General features: G+C 34.7%; 1 pseudogene; it reads right to left on the minus strand.

The window, feature by feature from the left end:
* Nucleotides 1-2,020: 2,020 nt before the first annotated feature.
* On the minus strand, nt 2,021-3,221 carry LOC100250196 (E3 ubiquitin-protein ligase SINAT3-like; annotated as a pseudogene).
* Nucleotides 3,222-11,711: the final 8,490 nt, after the last annotated feature.

The raw sequence follows: 11,711 nt of genomic DNA on the forward strand, positions 1-11,711 counted from the left end.
GGAGTAAAAAAAATTGGAAAGGGCGGCCAAGGTAGAAAATAAAAAATGTCAAAAATCTTGGCGGTCAAAAAGGGCGGCAAAAAGGAAGGGTTTTGGGGGACCGAAAAATGGAAAAATCTATGTGGGGATGTCGCAGTGGGGAAAAAGGAAGTGTTGCGGGGCGCTGGAAACGGAAAGGGAAAAAATCTAGGTGGGAAAGGGCGAAGGGCGAGGAAGAAGGAAGGGTTTTGGCACCAAAAAGGGGAAAAAATCTGGTTGGGGGCAGTGCGGGGCGGCGGCGCCGAGCCGGGCTGATGAAGCGTTGGATGGGGGAGGAGAACCGTTCTGTTCACCAGAAACCGGTCGGGTCATCCGATTCATCAGTCCGACCATAGTTCCGGCGATCCGGCTCCGGTTTGAAGGGCCCCGGCTCAAATGGCCGAACCGGACTAGACTGGTAACCGGGCGATGGTCAAACCGGTCGAACCGACCGGTCCGATCCGGTTTTTAAAACCATGGATGAGACCGTGTATGGAGAGCACAAAAGACTAGTTACAGAGCTTTGACCCAAAATACTATGTTTTAAAAAAAAAATCCATAAAGTACCCTCATTTCTAAAATAATGCCCAATTTAATGTGTTTGTGCTACGTAAGTTGTCATGTCATAAAACCGTAGTTGGTAACTACGATTTTATAAAATCGTAGTCACCAACTACGACTTTAATTTTAATTTTATATATAAATATATATTTATATATATATATATATATATATATATTTAACTTTAATTTTTTTAAATAAAATATTATATTATTTTGATTTTATATTAATTAAAAATATGTAAGTGGTGTAATAAAAATATTTAACTTTAATTGATCTCATTATTTAAAGAATAGTAATGTATAAAACTAAATAATTGATGTCTTTAATTTGATATAAAAATATATTTTGATAATTTTATGAAAATATTTGGCACTACACTCAATATAAATATAATTAGTTATAAATATACTATTTTATACCTTCATAATGAAGAGTATTAACTTTGTGCAAAAATTAAAGGCAATTATGCACTTGTTCAAAATATAATATGACTTCAAGTGGGTAAAATAATTGGAAAATTACTTAAATACAACAAAAACAATTTTTTTTTTTCCATTTTTCTCCTTTCAAAATGGGATCAAAATGGAATGGAAAGACTTAAAATGTTAAACTTAAAATGCCAACCTAAAAGAATTTGTTTTTCCACTTCTTAAAATATAGAATTGTAGAAAGAAAATACCTTTGTTTTTCCAATCAATTCACTATTTAGTTTAATTGTTTTAGTAAATAGATGAAAATGCTTTTGGAATATTTTTGTAAATTCATTGATAATAAGAAAAATGTTTTTTTATTGGGTACTAATGAGAGTTTTGGGCAAAAATGATTTCTTTAAAACAGAAAATTCAAAAAATAATTTTATTCTCAAAATAATTTTTAATGTGATGTGTGTCTTATTCATGTGGGTATTCACATCACAAAACTGTAATTGATAATCATGATTTTTGATTTTTTTTTTTAAAAAAGTCAAATTAATAGTTGGTGATCGTAATTTTAAACTTAAACCTAAAACCAATTTTTCAAGTTCAAAATTTAAATCATGTGAATGTTCAATTTTTAAAAAATTATTTTGATTGGAGGTTTAGATTGTAAATTTTTTTTAATATATTATTTTTTCTATATCAATATAGTGTTGTTGTAACTAATTAGTTATAAATATAATTGGTTTAAATTTAAACCTAAAATCAATTAGTTTAAATGAATAAAACTAATCTGGAAATGGGGAAAAGGTAAAGGAAAGTTAAAGTCGTGGTTGGTTGGTGATTACGGTTTTGACTGTTTTTAAAAAAATAAAACCGTAGTTATCAACTACGGTTTTATGATGTGGCAATCTACTTGACGCAGACACATTACATTGGGCATTAGGGTACTTTATGGATTTTTTTTTTAAAACGTAGTGTTTTGGGTCAAAGCTCCTAGCTATAAAACATGAAATCAGTACTAAAGGAAAAAATAATATAAATATTTGTAAAGTCAAAAATTTTTATATCATGTATCACTGGATGTATTAATTCAATCCACGAATCTACCCAATCAATTCTTTCATGTTCTGCTCATGTCTTCTTCGTCTTTGTTTACAGAGTGGAAAGAAAGATAAACTACAGAGGATGAATCTCATATCAATCAATCAACCGGTTTTATCCACACATGCACACATTGGAATCTGGGATTTCCGTATCCGACATGTAATTTCAAGTTTTGGCTCTCTCGTCTCCCCTCCTAAGGAATGCACCATGCTTCCCAGCACAATGAGACTGTCCGCACTCTCCAAACTCCTCTCACTCTCTCTAATGCTTCGTGGGATGCCCTCAAAAGTAAGCTTCCGCCCATTTCCCCCTATCTCCAGGCTGCAGCTGTAGTTGCAGGCCTCTGCATGGTTGCCTGTCAGGCTGAGGAATACCACGCAAATGGGAGTCGACGCTTGAAAGAAGGCTTCAGTATGAACACAAAAGTATTTGCCATAACAATTGATGATCTGAAAAAGACAAAAGAAAAAATTCAGTTATTTGCCATAATCCAACAACCAACCATGTTATCATATTGGGACTGTTTTTCAGCAAACCTGTGAATCGTGTATGCAGTGTTTTTGGCATCACTCTCTTAATGTATGGTGCCAAGGTGTTCATCTTAATGTTATGTTTTCTGAATCTAAAGTTATGGCAATGTAAAAAAAAATACTTACTTTTACCATCCATGTGCAGGTTTCTTCTTCATTGACATCAGCAATTAAAAATCGACATTTGAACTCACAGATCATGTCTGCCTTGTGATAATCTGTCAGGTGAGAAACAAGGAATGGAATATCCCAACAACAGAGCACTCCCATCCAGATCATGGACAGCTGTATGGCCGGAAGTTACACAGTCTTCATGTATGCACTTGGTGTAGTAAGGGATGATCTCAGGGCATCCAAACTCCTCATACTTGCAATGCAGTTCAAGTGACATGCCCATCTTCTCCAGTGCAAGACACCTTATATTACCGAGCTGCTGCATACAACTGAGACATTTGTTGAGTGCCCTTGCTTTGCAGCTTGAACAGAGTGTGTGTCCATTGTGGCACTGCAGGAATGGGAGCTTTGTTTCAAAGCTCAACCAAAAATAAAAGATTTTGGGTTTCCAAGATGGGCAAGAAGATATTATTTACATATCTGTAAAACTGGAAGGGACATTTAGGCACCATACTGATTTAAGGCATTCATGATCAAAATCACTCTTTATCTCAAAAGTAGCCAATAAAAGAAAAGACCAAGGATAATATAATCATTTTTTTAAAGATGGAAAAAAAATGGAAGAAAGATGAAAAGGGGTGTTCAAACCCCAGGGCTGGAATATAACCTCCTGCAGACTACTAATAACAGAGCAAGTAGGCACCTTTAGATGCATAACACCATATTTATGACAGAAGAGTAATATACCAGAAGCAGCAAAACACAAAAGCAAATTTCATTTCGAGCAAAAAGCATGAAGAATCTGTTCCCAGTTCACTCTCCTATGATCTCTCAAAGGACCAACATTCCAAAGTTTCCAATACTGTCACTCCCTCTGAAGATTGCCGTGTTAAAAAAAGGAACTTGCAGCCATAGAGCATGACTGCCTTGTGATAATCTGTCAGGTGAGAAACAAGGAGTGGAATATCCCCAACAGCAGAGCACGGACATCCATACCATGGGCAGCTGTATGGCCGGAAGTTACACGAGTCTTCATGCATGAGCTTAGTGTGGTAAGGGATGATCTCAGGGCATCCAAACTCCTCATACTAGCAATGCAGTTCAAGTGATTTGGCCATCTTCTCCAGAGCTTGGTGATGCAGGTATACGACATCACCAAGCGTCAGACGTTCGATCATGTGCCTAGGTGTAGGTGGAGCGGCTAGGTTTTTAGGGAGATTTTGGCGTAGGGGTGGCAGTCCTTTTGCCATGATCATGATTTTTTTTTAAAATAAAGATGATACGTGGCAACCAACCATACCACATGATTGGAATAATTTTAATTATTTGTATTTTTAAAATTTAAAATTTTTTATGTGAAAATCAAAGGTGGATGATTATGGTTTTACCTTTCTCCTTATGTGTTTAACTTTTTTTTTATTAATATTTTTAATTAGAAAATAAAAACTTAATTGTGATTTTAACTTTTGACATTTTGTTTTGTTAAAATTTTAAATTTTTATTTATATAAAATAAAAAATAAATTTGTCATTAAAAATATGTTTAATCATTCATATTATTTTCTCTTAATATTGTTAAAAATTAAATTTTTTATATATTAAAATTACTCATTAATCGATATAACCCTTGGAAAAGAAGATATCACACTTTTCTGCAAAAGATGGTACCATTCTTTTATGAAAAAAGAAAAAAAATAACACTGAAATGTGCTAAAAAGTAGCACCATGGTGAGAAGAATACACTACCATTAAAGAATATACTACAAAGAAAAGTACCACTTTTCTTTGGTTTTACGAAAAAGTTGGTATCACAAAACTTTATTACCTAACCGTGAGTGGAACAATCTGAGTTCCTTTGTAACGTGGGGATCATCTTATCATTTAACACAGCTATGTATTTCTAGGGTCCTCATTTTCTTCCCATAAGGAAGAGAGTGTATATCATACAAAGGAGAGACTCTAGTCATATAAGATATGTAATCAATACTAAAGAAAAAAAAAATTATACAAATATTTGTAAAATCAATTACATCATGTATCACTGGATGTATTAATTCAATCCACGAATCTACCCAACCAATTCTTTCATGTTCTGCTCATGTCTTCTTCGTCTTTGTTTACACAGTGGAAAGAAAGATAAACTACACAGGGATGAATCTCATATCAATCAATCAACCGGTTTTATCCACACATGCACACACTGGAATCTGGGATTTCCGTATCCGACCTGTAATTTCAAGTTTTGGCTCTCTCGTCTCCCTTCCTAAGGAATGCACCATGCTTCCCAGCACAATGAGGCTGTCCGCACTCTTCAAACCCCACCTCTCACTCTCCCTAATGCTTCGTGGCCTGTCATCTAATCTTGCATTTGAAAGTCTAGATGACATATCACTTATATAGCTTGTATCGTTACCTGGAAATTGGTAGTAAAACCCTTTACGTATTTAGGATCATTATGTTTGGTACTAGAGTTGTATGAATTTGGGTTATTGCTTCCCCAGGGCAGTAATGAGAGTTTCTATCTTCAATATTGGTACCATAAAGAGTGTCGTTTTCTAGGAAACTTTGATTGATGAAATGTTTTCAACTAGACCTGAGTCAAGAATTGATCTTGTTAACGTTTGAAAATCATAGCCATGAGGCAAAAATTGGAGTTGAAATATGATTAGGGCACTTATACTTTATTGTAAGAGTCAACCAATAAGTTGTTTAGTTAATTTTATGATCATTGCTCTTGCGTGTTTACTTTCTATTATTCTTTTCTAAAGAATTCCAAGAAAAAAAAAAGATAAATTATTGAAATTATTAAATTAATTACATGATGGAATAAAAATCACTAAATGTTTGTAAAATAATTTTTCGACATTGAAAATAAAATTATTTAAATATAAAGATAATAAAGTTTACTGATAAATTTATTAAATTGAGGGAATTATGTGATAGATGGGGTGAACTGAAGTACCTACAACAAATTTAAATAATAGTAGCCCAAAATGGTAACCAAATGAAATGAGGCAAGTTTAGGGTATTGGAAGGTGAGCATTGACTTTCTTTTTATTTGGCCTACTATTTCAAAGAAAATAATTTTGAGTTGTGTACAGAGTGGATATTGAGAAAATCCACGACCATGATGTTGTTAGGGTTTTGGACATGCCCTCAAATGGACAAAAGTTTTGGGTAGATGGGGGAAATGAGCCCGAGTGTGTTTGGCAACATCGGCCATTCTTAGGGTGACTTGGATTGAGAAGAAACCAAGATTATTGAGATAGATGGTGTCTATCGCTAAAGAGTTATTTCATATTCCATTAGTCAGATCGTGTTACGAGATGGGCATCATTGTTACAAGAGGTGGTTTCTTGGGATTAAGCCCAAGTACATGCCCTCCCATCAAGGGTCTTAAACTTAATTTTGAAGGCTATTCTTGGTGATCTGAAGCAGATAGGAATCATAAGGGTTATGGATACAAGTTTTTCTAAAACAGCTAGCTTGTTGCAGATCTAGAAGATTGACCAAAGTGGAATGGTAACCTGGTATTATATCAACAATCGGGTTATGATTCATTTTCCAACAATCAACAACCAGCAAAAAATTGAAATCATCCCGTAATAAAACTGCTTCACAAAAAATTGAAATATCCTAAAACAATAACAAAGTGTAATGGGCATTTGAGATCGATCATCAAGTACTCCCCCTCCTTTTGAATACAGACTTCTTCGTCCTTTTCGTCCTCGCCTGCCTCTCTTGCTACCTGCATCCATCAACTCCAATCATTTTATGGTAGCTCCTTTCCCTTTTCCGGCGAACACAAGAAAAAAAAAACAGAAAAACAAAACCAACTTACATTGTTATTCCTAGCATCATTCATTTCCAAAGGTAGGTAACCTTCATAAGTTTCCGTTTTCGGCTCTAATTTAGTGTTCTGAACAACCCCTACATCTGGTTCCATTTCTTCCAACCACTCCTTCATTTTTGTAATACTCCCCGTCATCTTCTTCAACTTTTGTTTCATCTATGGAAACATTAGAAATTAAACTACATGTTTTAATTCTTTTAAAACTTCTTGATTTTCTCAACAACCAAACAACTAAAAAAAAAAAAAAAATCAAAAGTAACCGAGTGCACCAACCCTCACAACTAAGGATTTGTTCCGTCACCAGCGATCCCGTGCCCAAGACTCCTGTCAATGGAGCCGTGACCACTGTCTAGCAAAGACGACCCACCGATGACGGTTTTGGATTCACGGGTAAGGGTGATGGATTCACCGGCGATGGAGAGGGATTCACCGGTGACGGTGATGGAGTCATCGACGACGGAGAGGGATTAACGGGTGACGGATTTGGGGGTTGCAACCTGGGCGCCGGTGGCGAGATATGCAGAGAAGATATATCCGGGTACTCACCGGTGTAGTTCACAGGGGAGTTATTACCGCCGGGATTGACGACCACCCTGGAAACTCCTTGGACGACGATTTTTCTTTTTCTTGGTTAATTCGCATCGTCAACATTCTTCATATGAGGTGAGTGAGGTTGCAGGGAGCCACATACGATGCAAGGGTCAGAAATGAGGCAGGGGTCAGAAATTGGTCGATCGCCTCTCTTCTTGTTCATCTCCGGTATGAAGAAAATGCAGGGTCACAATTGAGAGAAGGGGTTTTACAAGGTTTCTGGATTGCTGGGGAGTGTTACAAAAATGAAGGAGTGGTTGGAAGAAATGGAACTAGAGGTGGAAGAAGATGTAAGGGTTGTTCAGAACACTCAATTAGAGCAGGAAGCCGAAACTTACGAAAGTTACCTACCTTTGGAAATGAATGATGTTAGGAATAACAATGTAAGTTGGTTTTGTTTTTCTGTTTTTATTTTTTGTTTTGTTCGTCGAAAAAAAGAAAGGAGCTACCACAAAATGATCGGAGTTGATAGATGCAGGTAGCAGCGGAGGCAGGCCTATCAAATCCTCCTATCACTCTCCCATTGCTATTACAGCTAGTTTAGTGGTAAACTCTGATGCAGTACTTTTATTACATCTGATCGAGGTCGTTCACAGGTGGGAGTTATTGTCGTTGGGACTGACAGCTACTCTGGAAACTCCTTGGATGGAGACGATTTGTATTTTTGCTAGGCAATTCGCATAGTCAAAATTCTTTATATGAGGTGAGTGAGCAGATTGTAGGGAGCCACACACAATGCAGAAGTCAGAAATTGGTCTTTGGGGATCGCCTCTCTTCCTACTTCTTAGATGGCTCATCTCCGTTTGGTAGATAAGAAAATGCAGGAAAGGTCACGGTTGAGAGAAGGGGTTTTACAAGGTTTCTGGATTACTGTTTGGTAAGGGTTTAGACAAACAGGTGTATGTGTATATATAGTTCTGGAACATTCTAGTATGCGGTGTGAATTCTATGATAGCCAGTGAATTCACCTCGACTTGCCTCCTACAATTTATGATAAATGTATAATTTTTTTAATATTTAATTAATATATTAATGATATTAAAAACTTTTTGATACTCAATTAAATGAAATTTTTTTATTTAATTATAAAATAATTATAATTAATTTGTTATCTAAAGTATTGTTTTAATATTTTGTGTATATGAAACTTTTAATATATGTATATATGGTGCAAGATTATTAAAAAAGGGCAAATTTGCCCCAATGGTTTGACTAGCGTTGACCACCGATATTTCTGCGGAAAATTTTGTTTCCACATGCATGTTTTTTTTTTTTTTTACTTATTTTTATATATTTGTGGGGGGCGTTTGGTTGCTAAGAAACTAAAGGAATTTTGCAAGAAGTTATGAATGATCAAATAGAAGAAGAAGTGAGTGCAAAGCGGGTTGGAGACTACTTGAAGATTTGTTTAGGAAGTCCGAGTAGTAAAAGCTATGAACTCCTATTAAGTGCAAGTAATTATTAATATAAGATCATGTAAAGGGGTTGATTCTAATACCAGTTTAGGAATGGGCACAACAAAAAGGTCTAAAGCCATTTTTCTTTGTTCGGATTAAGTCAGATTTTTCCTCATGTTCAATACTTAGTAATTCAAGTTGCTGTTACAAGTGCAATACTTAGTAATTCAAGTTGCTATTACAGTTGAGCATGGACACTCTTTACTATTTTATCGCATTTCATTCATAAACTAGTATATCTTTTAGTCCATTTTGAAAATCTTCTGCCCAAGTAAAAACCGTATCAAATAAGTGTACAACATCTTAGACAGGACCTCAAATGACCCAAGCTTTCCTTTGTACTACAACAATGAGTTTGTCTTTTTTTTTTTTTTTTTTTTTCATAAACATACACAAATAATCTTTAAATTATAGTTACATTTTATATTTAGGTTATGTTTGATTCTCGAAAATGCTAGAGAAAAAAGGTTTTCTACAGGCAAACATAAAGAATACTGGCTCTCGCTAGAACAATACACATGCATTTTTTTTTTTTTTTGTGTGGGGGACGTTTGGTTGCTAAGAAACTAAAGAAATTTTGCAGGAAGTTATGAATGATTAAATAGAAAAGGAGGTGAGCGCTGAACAACTTGGAGACTACTTGAAGATTTGTTTAGGATGCCCGTGTAGTAAAAGCTACCACATCTTATTAAGTGCAAGTGATTGTTACTATAAGATCATGTAAAGGAGTTGATTCTAATACCAGTTTCAGAATGGCCACAACAAAAAGGTCTAAACCCATTTTTCTTTTTTCGGAATGACTCAAATTTTCCTCATGTTCAATACATAGTAATTCAAGTTGTTATTATAGTTGTGCATGGGTACTATTTACTATTTTATCGCATTCCGTTCATAAACTAGTATCTGCCAGAAAAAAAATGGTAATCAATATCTTCTAGTCCATTTTGAAAATTTTCTACCCAAGTAAAAATCGTATCAAATAAGTGTATAACATCTTAGACAGGACCTCAATTGACCCAAGTTTTCCTTTGTACTATAACAATGAGTTTGTCTTTTTTTTTTTCATAAACAGACACAAATAATCTTTAAATTCTAGTTACATTTTATATTTATGTTATGTTTGGTTCTCGAAAAATGCTAGGGAAAAAAACTTTTTTGCAGACAAACACAAAGAATACTGGCTCTCGCTAGAACAACACACATGTATGTTTTTTTTTTTTTTTTTTTTTGTGGTGCGTTTGGTTTCTAAGAAACTAAAGGAATTTTTCAAGAAGTTATGAAAGATCAAACAGAAGAGGAGGTGAGCGCAGAGCAGCTTGGAGACTACTTGAAGATTTGTTTAGTATGTCCGTGCAGTAAAAACTACCAACTCCTATTAAGTGCAAGTGATTGTTACTATAAGATCATGGCCACAACAAAAAGGTCTAAACCCATTTTTCTTCTTTCGGATTGAGTCAAATTTTTCCTCATGTTCAATACTTAGTAATTCAAGTTACTGTTATAGTTGTGCAATACTTGGTCATTCAAGTTGCTATTACAGTTGTGAATGGACACTCTTTACTATTTTATCGCATTCCGTTCATAAACTAGTATCTGCCAGAAAACAATGGTAATCAATATCTTATAGTCCATTTTGAAATTTTTTTACCAAAGTAAAAACCGTATCAAATAAGTGTACAACATCTCAAACAGGACCTCAAATGATCTCAACTTTCCTTTGTACTAGAATAATGAGTTTATCTTTTTTTTTTTTTTTTCATAAAAATACACAAATAATCTTTAAATTATAGTTACATTTTATATTTAGGTTATGTTTGGTTCTCGAAAAATGCTAGGGATAAAAAGCTTTTTTGTGGGCAAACACAGATAATATTGGCTCTCGTTAGAACAATACACGTGCATGTTTTTTTTTTTTTTTTTGGTGGGGTGTGTTTGGTTGCTAAGAAACTAAAGGAATTTTGCAGGAAGTTATGAATGATCAAACATAAGAGGAGGTGAGCATATAGTGGCTTGAAGACTACTTGAAGATTTGTTTGGGATGCCCGTGTAGTAAAAGCTACCAACTCCTATTAAGTGCAAGTGATTGTTACTATAAGATCATGTAAAGTGGTTGACTCGAATACCAATTTAGGAATGGCCACAACAAAAAGGTCCAAACCCATTTTTCTTTTTTCGAATTGACTTAGATTTTTCCTCATGTTCAATACTTAGTAATTCAAGTTGCTGTTACAATTATGCAATACTTAGTAATTCAAGTTGCTATTACAGTTGTGCATGGGTACTCTTTACTATTTTATCGCATTCCATTCATAAACTAGTATCTGCCAGAAAAAAATGGTAATCAATATCTTCTAGTCCATTTGGAAAATTTTCTACCCAAGTAAAAACAGTATCAAATAAGTGTACAACTTATCAGACAGGACCTCAAATGACCCAAGCTTTCCTTTGTACTAGAACAATGAATTTGTTTTTTTTTTTTTTTTTTTGTCATAAACAGACACAAATAATCTTTAAATTCTAGTTACATTTTATATTTAGGTTATGTTTGGTTCTCAAAAAATTCTAGGGAAAAAAAATTTTATGCAGGCAAACGCAAAGAATAATGGCTCTCACTAGAACAAGACACGTGCATGTTGTTTTTTTTCTTTTCGTGGAGGGCATTTGGTTGCTAAGAAACTAAAGGAATTTTGCAGGAAGTTATGAATGATCAAATAGAAGAGGAGATGAGCGCAAAATGTCTTGGAGATTACTTGAAGATTTGTTTAGGATGCCCGTGTAGTAAAAACTACCAACTCCTATTAAGTGCAAGTGATTGTTACTAGAAGATCATGTAAAAGGGTTGATTCGAATATCGGTTTAATTGAAACTTGTTTTCCTATACTACCATTGGGTCATGCTGCCCAAACCTTACCTTCTTAAGTAAACGGAATTGTAGGAAGCACGTCCAAGTGAATTCATTGGCTATCATATAATTCACACCGCATACTAGAATGTTCCAGAACTATATGTACACAAACACTTGTTTGTCTAAACCCCTACCAAACAGCAATCCAGAAACCTTG

This window comes from Vitis vinifera, chromosome 15 (genome assembly GCF_030704535.1).
Source record: "Vitis vinifera cultivar Pinot Noir 40024 chromosome 15, ASM3070453v1".
NCBI lineage: Eukaryota > Viridiplantae > Streptophyta > Magnoliopsida > Vitales > Vitaceae > Vitis > Vitis vinifera.